The sequence below is a fragment of the Macrobrachium rosenbergii genome, chromosome 4 (genome assembly GCF_040412425.1).
Source record: "Macrobrachium rosenbergii isolate ZJJX-2024 chromosome 4, ASM4041242v1, whole genome shotgun sequence".
Lineage (NCBI taxonomy): Eukaryota > Metazoa > Arthropoda > Malacostraca > Decapoda > Palaemonidae > Macrobrachium > Macrobrachium rosenbergii.
In genome coordinates, this window is record NC_089744.1 from 40,947,323 (window position 1) to 40,961,598 (window position 14,276).

Here is a 14,276-nt window from a genome sequence, read left to right on the forward strand (position 1 = left end):
TATTTTTCCTAATATACAAACTTGAGGTCTTGACATAAAAGTCCCACATCTTACCATCTCGCATTCTTTTACCTGGGCCAAAAGATAAAGTGAAGAGATTGAATGCATACCGGTTGGGTGGGTGGTACTTGCACCCCTACCATAGGTAATTGTTACCATAACCGCCTTGCAAAAGTTTAACGGCTGGACTTTCCAGCTTTGCCAAAAGTTATCCATATGTAAAGACCTCGGGTTTGTATGTTAGGAAAAATACAAATTAATTCAAAATTTGTCATTTTTGTATGTTTTCCTGTATTTTCCATATACTTATGGTATTTTTTTTTTAGTTTTTTTTGTTGTTAGTGTAGGATCAAGGTCTAACTCCCTCTTTATAAGAGCTAATTTTCACATATTTATCTTTGGGGGATTCCCAGTCGCCATTAGATGCAAGGGTAATTCTTTCTGGCCTCCAGCCTCGAGTTTTGCCAACTGATAGACCGTTTGTTCTTTCGTGCCAGTTTGTGCTGCGATTTCTTTTATTGTTAAACCCACTTTAAAGCATTCTATTACTTTAATTATATTTTCAGTGCTTGTGCAAGGCCTATACATGTTTTTAAAAGTAATATGAGCCTTAATGCAAGGACAATAGTAGAAGAAAAAGCTGTGAGTCTGTTGTAAAATCAAAAGTTGATACCCAGTACTTTGCAAGTGACTGACTGTAGTGTCCAACTAGTTCATTTCTCCCAGTTGATTTTTTAACCCAGGTTTTAGGGCGATAGTCAGAAGTGCAGGTAATGTTTGCAAACGTCCATATATTGCAACTATCACCCGTGCTGACTGTATATCTTCTTGTTAGGTACATACCTCATAGATTGTGCTCATCCCTCGGGCTTTGCCTCTCCATAGCTTTGCTCTTCAACTTTTTTCCTCATTTCCCTCATCATTGCAGTTAAGATCTGCATGATTAGGTGAAAGCATAGTTGTTGGTAGTTACCCTGGTGTGTTGTTTTACAGCCCTAGGCCAGTCATAAAAATTAACATTCCTTAGGCAGGTAATGTGGTGTAACCCACTTAACAGAGTAAATAGATGATCTCAAGCTAGACAAGGTTATGTGATTTAAATTGTTATGTTAATAATTAGTATTACTTCTCTCAACTGGGTATAACTAATTAGGTAAATTGTTCGTTTATAATGATTTTGGAGAGGTCTGTATAAAGTATTGGGTTTCTTGTAGGGATAGCACAGTTAATTTCAACTAGGCCTTATCTGATAAGCCAATTTGCTTTTCCTAATTGTTTCTAAAGTAAGAGATATTTGCTGAATGGCTATGAGTTCCCCAAGTGTGCTCATCTGGTATTATTGCTAAAGTTACATTAGTTTTGTGTTTGTTTGTGTGTGTGTTGCCTTGTTACTCATGAAGCTCTTTAGCTTTGCTAATCATGAAGCTTTTCTTTTCCTGGGTTGAAAGTAATCCTTATGAAAAATTCACTGCCTTTGAAGAGATAGACCCATACTTTTCTTTTAGCAATACAAGGCCAGTGATTGTGTGAGAGGTGTTTTTCTTGATCTGAGGTAATGTATGAAAGTAGGAGCATATTCTCTGGTAGAAAGGACAAGAAATCTAATGAATTTTCTATTACATGCAACTTACCCGTCAGATATATACTTAGCTATAGTCTCCGACGTTCCCGACAGAATTTCAAAACTCGCGGCACACGCACAGGTAGGTCAGGTGATCAACCATACCCGCCGCTGGGTGGCGGGAATAGGAACCATTCCCGTTTTCTAATCAGATTTTCTCTGTCGCTGGTTCCGGCAACATCTGTTGTTGGTTCCTCCTGCTTTGATTTTCGTTTTCTCGCTTGCTGAGGATCTTTTTGGCCTGATTTTGGTGACGTATTGGATCTTTGGTTTGGCATACGCTATTGTGGACTGTTTTTGGATTTGCTTTTGGATTGTTCATTAAGATGTCTGACGTTAATGTTTCGCCTGTGTTTCGTGTGTGTGCTAGGCAAGAATGTAAGGTGAGGTTGCCGAAAGCTTGTGAGACCCTCACACTGTATGTATGAGGTGTAGGGGAATGATTGTTCTTTGGACAATAGGTGCAAGGAGTGTGAGAAATTGTCTGATCAAGAATGGAAGGTTTTGACTTCTTATCTGAAGAAGCTTGAAAAGGATAGAGTTAGGAAGGCTTCCTCCAGAAGCTCGAGTAGGTCTCGCTCTGCTGAGCATGATTTAGAAATTAACACAGTAGACTCTCCTAATCCTTTGGTTTCAGCCCCTTCTCCCTTCATCGAACCTGTGGATTCGTCCTCTGAAATGGCTGCGATGAAAGCGGAACTTCTTAGGATGAAATCGCAACTGCGTGCGATGAAGGAAGGTAAGAGTGACAGTGATATGTGCAGTGTCCCCAGTGTAGTGGAGGGGGCGTCTGATCGGCTCCGCATTGCTCCTAGGCCTAGACCTCTTCCAAACTCCCAGGACCAGTGGAGGAGGAATGTCGAAAGCCGCAGGGAGGATGTAGAGCATCCCCAACGATCAGGCGTCCCTTCGGCAGATCCTGTTGTTGCGTCCCAGGCTGCCTTGGATCGCCATAGAAAAGGCATCCTGAAGAAGTGTTTCGTCGTCTGACGCGTCTTCTCCGAGGCGTGGTTGGAGTTCGGCTGAGGAGTCGCGCCCTCTGAAGAGATCCTGGAAGGCTCCTAGAGTAGAGCTTTTGGACTCGAGCCCTGAGCGCTTCCCGGAGGATTCTCCTATTGTCAGGAAGAGAGCTCGTAGATCCCCTCCTCCTCTCCAGCAGGGGTGAAGGATTTCGAAGAAGAAGATTTTGATCGGCCTCCAGGAGCAGTTATCGGCGCTTGTTGGATCTCTTGCAAAGGACTCCTCTCTCGTAGGAAGGATGACTTTCTTCCTCAAGAGTTCCAGGAAGCTCTCTCTTCAACTCGTCGCTCTTCTCCTGCCAAGCTTCCTTCTCCAGCAAGTTTTCTTCGTCTCGTAGAGACGCTCTCTCAGGCGCGAACAGGCAGGCGCCAGTCTCCCAGCAGGCGCACTTCTTCCAGGCGCGTCATCGGAGCGCCTTTCTCCTTCCAGAAGCGCCTCCCAGGCGCACGCGCCGCCTCACTGTACTTCTCCCTTTTGGCATGAAGAAAGCTTTGAACCTTTCGCCTGTTGTCGCGCGTCTTCAAGTCTTCCAAGCTCCCTCCTTCCGGCAGACACCGCTCTCCTACCAAGCGCCCTCGTTTTAGGGCCTCCTCTCCTGGAAGCTCTCATCAGTGGACAGGACCCCTCTCCTGTCAGGCGCCCGTCCGGGTCAGGCGCCATTCTCCTGGTAGGCGCTCTTCGTTGGACAGGAGTGCTTCTCCTTCCAGGCTCGCTTCTCCTGATAGGCGCTCTTCTTCTTCTTAAGCCTTCCTCTCCGCCTGCTGCTTTGGAGAAGTTTCAGAGAGAGGATTCTCCTAAGGACGCTGGAGTTTCGGATTACAAACGGTTGGCTTCGGTTTTCTGATTCAGGAGTTTGGAGATTCTCTTTGTCATGCTGCCCCTCCTTCTCCGGGATCTTTGTGGGACAGCACCAAGTCAACTAGACCCTCTTCGTTTGTCAAGATGCGCCCTACGACGATTCGATGAGGAAGGCCTTTAAAGGAGTCGGGGAGTGGATGCAATCTAAGAAGGATGCAAGCAAGACGGTTTTCTCTTTTCCTCCTTTGAAACTTTTGGGAAAAATCAGGAATGTGGTATGAGACCAAGGAGCCTATGGGGTTTGGGGCTCCCCCATCAGCAGACGCAGATTTTTCTAATCTGGTTGACTCCTCCAGGAGACTTTTTCTCTTTCTTCAGCGAAGGCGACTTGGGAATGAGTGAAATGGACCATCTCCTCAAGGGTCTTTTTAGAGTTGTGGAGGTCTTCAACTTTATGGATTGGTCTCTTGGAGCTTTGGCCAACAGGACTCGGGATCCCGAATTCCTGTGTATGGATGACTTTGTGAGTGTTTTGTCTTGTTTGGACAAAGCAGTGAGGGACGGTTCTGGAAGTCGCTGCCTTATTCGGAGCTGCTATTCTGAAGAAGAGGTCAGTATTCAGCTCTTTCCTCACGAAGTCTGTGTCTCCTCTTCAGAGATCCTCTCTTCTGTTTGCTCCTTTTTCTCCTCACCTTTTTCCTCAAAATTTTGGTGAAGGAGATTTCTCGCTCTTTATCTGAAAGGCGACACAGGATCTTTGGCCCAGTCATCGAAAGGATCAGACCTGCTGTCCCTTTCGCCAAGAAGGAGAAGGCTCCCTTTCAGGAGCCCTTTCGAGGTGGTCCCTTCGTCAGATCCTCCTTCAGGAGCAAAAGACCAGAGAGAAGAGGAAGGTCTTCCTCTCGTCCTATCAGAAGGACCAAATGAAGAACGAGTACTCCAGACGACAGTGGGTGCCAGACTGCTACAATTTCGCCGAGGTCTGGGCACAGAGAGGGGCGGACGACTGGTCCCTCTCCATTTTAAGAAGAGGCTACCTTATCCCCTTCAGGAAAGTCCTCCTTTAACATCAACTCCCAGGGAGTTATCCGCCAGCTACAGGGATCCCATCAAGAACCAGGCTCTTTTTCTAGCAGTGGAACAAATGTTAGAAAAGGAAGCAATAGAACCGGTTCAAGACCTCCATTCCCCGGGTTTTACAACCGTCTTTTTCTGGTTCCGAAATCCTCGGGGTTGGAGACCGGTTCTGGATGTAAGCGCCCTGAATTTCTTCGTAATCAAGACGAAGTTCAAATGGAAACTACCTCTTCGGTTCTTGCAGCTCTTCGTCCAGGGGATTGGATGGTCTCCTGGACCTGCAGGACGCTTACTTCCACATTCCCATTCATCCCTCGTCAAGAAAGTTCCTGAGGTTCGTGATTCGGGGAAAAGTTTTTCAATTCAGGTCCCTGTGCTTGGTCTTTCGACGGCCCCACAAGTGTTCACGGGCATCTTAAGGAATGTGGCACGCTGGCTTCACTTAGAGGGAGTGAGGATATCAATGTATCTCGACGATTGGCTGATTCGAGCTCAATCAAAGGACAGTTGTCTGGAGTACTTGTCGATCACCTAAATCTGACACAGTCCCTGGACTATTAGTAAACCTACAGAAATCCCAGGTTGTTCCGCAGCAGAGCATTGTTTACCTGGGGATTCTGATGGATTCTCGGGATTTTCTAGCCTTTCCATCCCAAGAGAGAATAGATCGCTGCATAGAAAAGGTGACAGTTTTTCTAAGGAGAAAACATTGTTCAGCGAGGGAGTGGATGAGTCTGCTGGGGACCATTTCCTCGCTGGAACAGTTCGTCTCCTTGGGAAAACTTCATCTGAGACCTCTTCAGTTCTACCTAAAGGAGAGATGGGACCAGAAGTCTCAGGACTTAGCAACTTTGTTCCAAATTTCGGACAAGATAAAAGAGGATCTCAACTGGTGGTTAGACCCGAAAAAATTAAACAAAGACTGTCTCTTCAGTTACCGAGCCCTACCTAGTGTTGTTCTCAGACGCCTCGGAGTCGGGATGGGGGCAACACTAGGGTCGAGAGAAGTGTCAGGCACCTGGGAGGGAGACCAGGTGAACTGGCACATCAACAAGAAAGAGCTATCAGCAGTTCATTTGGCTCTCATCAAGTTCGAGTTCCTTGTCTCAGGACAAGTAGTCCAAGTGAACTCAGACAACACTACTGCCCTGGCTTATATAAGGAAACAGGGAGGAACACACTCCTTCTCCCTTTACGAAACGGCAAAAACGTTGCTGTTATGGGCTCAGGAGAGGAAGATCAGACTCCTCACCAGATTTGTACAGGGAGAGAGGAATGTGAGGGCCGACCTTCTCAGCAGGAAGGATCAGGTCCTTCCCACAGAGTGGACTCTCCATTCAGAAGTCTGCATGAAAGACTGTGGAACCTGTGGGGAAGGCCGAATATCGACCCTTTGCAACCCACTGGAATGCAAGGCTGAAAACTACTGCTCTCCGATATCGGACCCGAGAGCAGTTGCAATAGACAGTCTTCTCCTAGAATGGACAGGATTAGACGGGTATGCTTTTCCCCATTCAAGATCTGGGAGAAGTGGTAAGAAAGTTTGCATCATCGAAGGCGCGAGACTGACCCTGGTAGCTCCGTTTTGGCCAGCTCAAGATTGGTTCACAGAGGTACTGGAATGGATAGTAGATTTTCCAAGATCGCTTCCACACAGGAACGATCTTCTCAAACAGCCCCACTTCAACAGATTCCACAAGAATCTCCCGCTCTCAGTCTAACTGCCTTCAGACTATCGAAGGTCTGGTCAGAGCGAAGGGTTTTTCGCACAAAGCTGCAAAGGCTATTGCAAGAGCCAGGAGATCCTCAACCCTTCGCGTCTACCAGTCGAAGTGGGAGGTCTTTAGAAGATGGTGCAGGACCAATAAGATATCCTCTTCCAGTACCTCTGTGACAAACATTGCTGATTTCCTTATCTTCCTGAGGGAACATTGCAACCTCGCTGTATCCACAATTAAAGGATACAGGAGTATGTTATCTTCAGTTTTCAGACACAGAGATCTGAATATCTCTGAAAACAAAGACCTTCATGACCTTATAAGGTCTTTTGAAACGTCAAAATTCATGACTTGAAACCTCCCAGTTGGAATCTAGACATAGTTTTGAAATTCTTAATGTCTAAAAATTGAACCTCCTCATCAAGCTTCCTTCAGGGATCTCACCAGGAAGTCACTTTTCCTCTTTGCCCTTGCCTCAGCTAAGAGAATAAGTGAAATACAAGCCTTAGACAGCAAAGTTGGTTTTAAGGAAGGTTCGGCTATATGCTCCTTTAAACCATTCTTTCTAGCGAAGAATGAGAATCCTTCTAAACCGTGGCCAAGAACCTTTGAATTAAAAGGTCTTTCTTCTGTGACGGGACATGAGTTGGAGAGGACTCTATGCCCTGTCAGGAGCCTTAAATTCTACTTAGAAAAGAAGAAATTACTGGGAGGATCGGTTGAAAGTCTTTGGTGCTCTGTCAGGAATCCTTCACGAGCGATCTCAAAGAATGCGCTGTCCTTTTTTATTAAGGACGTCATCAAGGAAGCGCATATCTCGTGTGAGGATGAGCACTTTAAGCTCCTTAGAGTGAAAGCACACGAAGTGAGAGCCATTGCTACATCCTTGGCTTTTCACAAGACGTTGTCTCTCCAGTCTATTATAGAGGCAACTTATTGGAGGTGTAATTCAACGTTCGCATCTCATTACTTACGAGATATTAGAGTAACGTATGATAAGTGCTTCTCTCTAGGAGCATACGTATCTGCGGATTCGGTGCTGGGACAGGGAGCTGAATCCAATCCTATTTAGTTTAGTTAATTTAGTTGTTTTTAAGGCTTGGTGGTGTGTGTTTTTATGGTTGGTTGAAAGAGGGTGATGGAATTATGCTTCCCCCTTTCAATTCTTATCACTAACAAGGTTAGGATTGGTCAGGTGGTCGGGATTGGTTGTCATGTTCCTTGTAATTTTTATGGACACCTAGCTCTGTCATGTAAGAGGATAGCCCCCATTGATATGATTCAGGTGTAGGCTCGGTCATGTAAGTGGGTCAGCCCCTTTGACACGATCCTATAGGCTCTGCCATGTTAGTGGGTCATCCCCATTGGCACGATCCAGAAGGGCTGTCAGTCACAGGTCACATCCTCGCTGAAGCTCCTGAGGCAAGCAGACTCATAGACAGTATCCATGAAGTCTTCTGCCCAATCAGGTAAGAACCATGGTTTTTGTTTATCCTACAACATATGTTGTTTCCCGTTTTTAGTTATTTTCTGTCTCTTGCCCTCCTCCAAGGGTGCCATTCAGCTAAGTATATATCTGACGGGTAAGTTGCATGTACAAAAATGATATTTTTATGATAAAATAAAGTTTTGTACATACTTACCCGGCAGATATATACGATTGATGGCCCGCCCAGCCTCCCCTCAGGAGACAGGTGGAAGAGAAAATCTGATTAGAAAACGGGAATGGTTCCTATTCCCGCCACCCAGCGGCGGGTATGGTTGATCACCTGACCTACCATTCTGTCGGGAACGTCGGAGACTATAGCTAAGTATATATCTGCCGGGTAAGTATGTACAGGGTTTAGCATAGGAAGACTTCTTAGTTCCAAATATGAAGGATGTCTCAGAAGAGATGAAAACCATTCTTCCCTGTTTAAGTCTGAGGCTTAAGTTCATGCTAATTATTTGTTTTGGCAGATTTTTCAACACTAATTGTTGTATGCAACAGAATATGGCTAGGTTTTCAGTTTAGTACCATATCTGGAGGCTAGCTCTTTTTAGTGGTGTGTATTCATTTATATTATTTAAACAGTGGAGATGAAAACTTCATCCTTTTTCTTATTAATATGTAAGGTGTTAGAGTTTTGAGGGATTTATGCATTTTTTATCATATTCATATATTGAAGGCCAAAAAATCAGTGTTTAAGGTCAGTACAATAGACATCAGGCTTTCTTTTTTATCCTAATCAAATGTCTCATGTTAAACTTAATCTTTCACTTTTGATGTCTTTCAATCATTATAGCATTCAGTATATATTATTTAGTACAGCAATCAGTTACTGGAGTACTAAGTACATTTTGACTTTTATAGTAAATGAACTTCCAGCCAATTCACAGAAATTAACAGTTGAAAGACCCACTCTGTCTCCCTCTTGGGCACCATATCCTCTTGGGGCACCAAATTTTGCATAAGGATCTTCAAAACTGCTTATCCTTATGTGGTAGTTTGATAGAACTGCTAAGCTATTTTTTAGAAATGTGTGGTACATATCTGAAATATTTGTTGTTTAATATAGAAAACTAAAGTAAGGTAAACCTAAGGCATTTGGACAGATAAGCAGGAAGAAACTAAAAGGAGTAGATGAGAAGTAAAAGGCAGGGAGCAGTGCAGATAATCTGCAGACAGGGGTTGTCAATTGCAAAAACTGTTAGTACCTCGTAGTGATGTCTGCATCTCCAAAAGACAGGTTGGCAGATGTGAGAATCTCCATGTTGTCTATGTTGGGTCTTGCTGGTTTGGTTTTTCCATTCCAATGTCTTTCCTAAAACTGATAAAATGTATGGTGGGATGTTGATCGTAATTTTTCATTTGTTAGTAAGCAGCCAGTCTTTCAGGTTTTGCTGTACACTAAATCTCTTGGAAGATGCTAAGACAGCAATGTCTGCCATTACTTATCAGTACATGTGTTATGGAATGACAGAAGTATAGGGCTCTGAAATGGAAGTCAGTCTTTTCTCACATAACCGAAAGTATATTTTGGATTTACATTGAATCAGTCTTAGTGACTTAGTTAACGGTCTCCATTCAGATAGGGCTCAAGTCAGTCATTGGTCTTCAACATCCAAATGCCTTGGAGATTATAAAAAACCTGTAGTAATACCTCAGTGATTCGGACGTAATTTGTATTGGCCTGCGTTTTCGATCTGAACACAGTTCCTCAATACCCATGATTACCTGGCATAGTTTTGCAAATTTAGAGTTATTAGGGATGGTAGTATGTTGTGGCTTCAGAGAGAGAGGAAGCCTAGATACTGAGGGAATGGTGTGGATGCATGTCTTAAAAAATTCAGTATATCACTTAATCTAAATATTTAACTGACTGTTGCAGATCACAATTCTGGTTGGGAGTGTGGGAGACTGAGAAAAACATGTATGAGTGATGAGTAGATATACTCTTATTAAAATAAATGCCATCTCATAATTGAAAACAGGAATGCCTCAGAAAGACAACCTATCCAACTGGGATGACCACATCCATAGATAAGGAATTTTGGAAATCTGACAGGTGACCTCAACTGGAATGAGCAGGGGATAGTCACTTTGGGATATTTTTTCTGAAGTAAGTAAAGCTGGCTAACAGCATTATGTTTTGTAGTTATGGTGACTACTGTCTTCTTTGACCATAAAAAGAGAAATTTTAGGTGGAGTGATGGCCTCCCCATGAACTTGACCACTATGTTCTTGACAATCTGCAGTAGCTCACCTTTGGAGTTGTGGTCATAAGGTATGAATTTTTAGCTTGTAAGTTATTTCTGGATAGCTGAGGAAGGATCACCCAACTATCAAGAAAAAGTAGATGGGAACCCAGATTGTGCTTCCCATTTTTGTTACTATTGGAGGTTATTTTGTTCTTAGTAGCAGAGTAACACCATGTTTTTCTCCCTGCACTTGCGGGTCCAACCCTATGGCACCAACAGATTGGTCACATTGTTTGCCATCTGTTTGCAGATATGTAAATCAAAATTATGAGCATAGTATGGTACAGGTAATTAGTACTGTAGTGATTAGGAACAAAGTACAGTATAATAATTATGATTAGGAACAAGAACAATGTGTGATATGCATAAATGAGGTAAGGGAAATGCTTCACTACAAAATCTTTTGCACAAAAAATTATCATACCTTCAAAAAAGGTTTGCAGAATATATGCAATATACTCTGCTAGCAAATATATTAAAGAGATGCTAACTACAGCAAAAATCATGAAGACATCCACTTAAAGTAACCTTAAAGTATTCCACAAAGTTTGGCTTTAATTTTTTTTTTTCATCGACACTGAAGTAGACTTTTGTAGTACTATTTATTTGGTTGAGTTGTATAGAAAGATGAAGAGATGGAATAAGAGAAAATGGCTAAATGAACAGCATACTTTGCAAGCTGAGCTGCAAATGATATGATACAGTTGTTAGTTACAGGACTTCTAATGGCAAGGAAAAATCTGAGAGAATGAACTAGGAATTCTTTTCACTAGTACAGTATTGCAGCGTCCTTTTAAGCAAAAGTAAAATAAGAGGTTCATGCACTATATGAACAACTAAAAGTTGGACTTAATCCAGGTTTGTCTTCTGTGTAAATAAATTCATGCAGTGGATGTAAGAGTTGTATTTTGTAAATTTTTATTTTGGCTTGATTCCAAGATACATAGCTTTTTCTTAACTTGATTCCTAGACTTTGTTTCTTAACACTGGTAGTTATGCATGAAAGATTTCATTATGTCCCTTGGTCTATTTTAGGCATTTTTATTCTTTGATTTGTATTTTATTGTATGCAAGCTTTTACAATGGTTAACTCTTACTGAATGGATTTTTGCATAATCAAGGTGACTAGCTTGAACTTTTTATACCATGTACAGTTTCACTTTAATATACTAAAGTGTATTGTTTCAGATGAGTGCAAAAAAAATAATGTACCATGTTTTGTTACACAAGTTTTTTGAAAGCTAGAAAAAACTGTTAATTATTAGTTGTTCATATGAGGAACAAACCTAGGTCTTAACACGAGGATAAAATCTTCTAGTGCCAGCTAGAAACCGGTAAAAAACACATAGAATTGTAGAACAAGGTGTTGGTGGCAATGGGGTTCAGCCAGTCGGATGAGAGGAAGCATCAGCCCACCTCCCATAACGTGAGAGCACCGTGACGCATTCAGTTTCTTCTGTATCATCCTGCTAGAAGGACGTGCTGCTGCCCATCCTTCCAGAAGTCAATTTTTCCTTGCCCGTTTCCTCCTTTGGTTTGCCTTTTGTGTTGTGAAACACTGTAGTCCTATTCTGTGTGTTTGTGCATTAGTGCTTTTCGTGTGTTTTTGTGTTGCATTGATAATCCAAACCCATAACTCAACTCGGCCCCCCGTTCCTAAGCCTCAGAGGAAATGTCCAGGAGTTGGTGGCTTTCCTTGTTCATGTTTTCTTGCATCTTTTGAGACTGATCCCTACTCTACTTACAATAGGTGCAGAGCTAATGTGTGTAATATTACTAATTCCTGTTCTGAATGTTGTTCTTGGCCAGCGGAGCAGTGGAGGATTTTTGCCAAGAAGAGGCAGTAGAGGAGGAAGTTGGAGGCACCATCTTGGAAGGGTTTTCTCCTCCTCCAATGGCTGCTTCTGAGGCTCCTCCTTGTTCCTCTTCCTTGTCCAGTCTTCCTCCAGTTGCCTCTTCTTCCTTGAAAGATTTTACCCCTTCCCATTCTTCCATAGATTCGTCTTTGGAAGTTTGTTTCAGGAAAGGGGTCAAGAGATGGTATCTCTGTTGCTGCCCCACTCTCTTGGGGTGGGGGGAAGTTTCCCCCGGTGAGGGAGGAGGCAGCATCATATTGTTCTATTTCAGGATCGGAGGCTCAGAAGACGGCTGGCATCTGGGTTTCTCTAAGCCTTCGAGGAGCATGTACCAATCTTGGGTGGCCTGTTATCCCATTTTCTGTCCTCTTGCGTTCCTGTGTCAACCGCCTCGACATTTGCTAGCCCTGCTGCTCTCCCCTTAGCTTCGGTTCCAGGCTGACCTTTGGAGTACTCTGCCTAGTGTTGTGAGATGGCGGCTGCAGTGGTTACTCCTGTTCTCATTCCCAGCTCGTCTGCCTTGACAGTTCCCAGTTCAGCAGCTCTCCTCATTCGCCTGCATAGACCTTTGGTTCCTGTTCAGAGTTTCAGGCCTTCTCCAGCGATGGCAACTTCTACTCCCGCTCCATCTTCTGACGTTCTCGTTCGAGCAGTGGTTGACAGAGTTGACATTGTTTTCCGAGAGAAGTATGGTCGTGTTTTAAAGAAGCAGCTTTGCAGATCTCTGTCTCTGCCTTCTCCTTCCTTACCTTCTTCCTCCTCTTCTTTGTCTTTGTCATCATCTTCTCCCGTCTGGCCCTCCCCCATTAGACATTGGAGGGTTAAAGACTTCGTCGCTGCTCCTTGTTTAAGAAGACCTAGAACCATCTCTATCTCTCCATCTCCGTCATCGTCCGACCACGGATGTGGATCTCCTGCTCCTGCTCAAAGCCATGTCTCTGATGGGGTGCATCACGTCCAGCAGCTTCTCGTCCCTTGGTAGATGTCTCCAAGCAAAAATCAACGGAATGAAAATCTACAGTAGTGTCGTCTTCCCCTGATCCCCCTGTTCGTGTTCATAGGAAGGAGGACAAGGCTCCTGTTAAGAAATCCCATGTAGAGAAGTCTTCAGAAGTTCTACCATTTCCCAGTTTATGACCCAGTTTATGCTGGTCCGACGGAAGAAATATGGCTCCAAAACGGCAGAATAATAAAATTTGGAGTTTTTTTTTTATGAAAAACTCAATAAAAATGCAGTTTACATCGTTTTCAATGCACCAAAAGCCTTAAAAGTAAGGTTTTCTCTGGATCTTTGACGATTTTCAACGATCTTTCGGCTTACAACGATTTTCGGTTTACGACGCGGTGTGGGAACGGAACCCCCGTCGTAAACCGAGGACTGCCTGTACTGTACAACCTCCTTCATCGGCATCTCGATGGCTCTCAAGTTCACGATCTCTTGGAAGGAATCAGGATCATCATTTAAGTTCACTCAGCCAGGGACGTGACGTCACGGATGCACAGCCGTAAGATTCTGCCGCGCACTTTTGCGAACAAGACGACCCTCAGGCATGATTACCATCGTCATCGTCGGGCTACCAAGCCCCCATAAGAGTTTTAGAACCTGAAGGGGCTTATGCCCCAGTTATTAATAAAGATGTCCCACAGTCGTCTAATCCAACAGATAGAGTAGATCCTCATGACCAGGGGGTGAAAGATGTAGAGAACCAAGAATATATTACTACGATGCTGAGGTTATTGAACTCATTTGTGAGTACAGTAATCTTTCTCAGGAAGCAGTAACAACTTTTTTGGATGTCCCTGCAGGTATAGAGGCTTGACTCAGTCGTAAGTAGGATTTAAAGGCTTCTATTGAGCTGCCATGCTCGAATCATGCAGATTCTGTCCTTAAAGCCTTTTGAATTATCTCGCCTCCGGGCATGATAATTCGCTTCAGTCTACTAGATCATTTAAACTTCTACCCCCTCCACTGCCTTGACATAGAATGTTTTATGCAACACCTAATGTGGCTTTGCACCCTAGACAGATTAACCCAGATGACCTAGTTTGTTTGGGTTCTGGATTGACCCTACATCAAGTTGGGTTGGAAGGTCCTTCCCTTACTCATCAAAAGGTTGCTACCTTGGAGTCGAAACTCTTCTGCTTTTCAGACGGTGACTTGGTTAGACGTATGGTCTACGGCGGTGGTCAAGATATCTTCCTCTGCACTAGATGATTCGGAAGACAGTGCCCCTTTTATTAGGCTTTTACAGTCAGGTGGTAAAGCTATTTCTTACCTGACCCATTTAAATGCTAATATTTGGGTTAACCTTATGCTGAAAAGAAGCGATGCAGCCCTTTCCAAGGTTTCAAGATATATCAGCATGGATTCATAGCCTTGAGAAATGGGGATGTTTTGAACTCCCCTTCTCTCTTCCCTGCAGAACAACTAGACATAGCAATTGA

At 43.5% G+C, this 14,276-nt stretch overlaps 1 protein-coding gene across 2 annotated transcripts in view; it reads left to right on the forward strand.

Annotated features, from left to right (window-relative positions):
• LOC136833049 (methionine-R-sulfoxide reductase B1-like) overlaps positions 1-14,276 on the forward strand; it is a 99,967-nt gene that overhangs the window by 28,446 nt on the left and 57,245 nt on the right. The gene's annotated exons all lie outside the window — the stretch shown is intronic.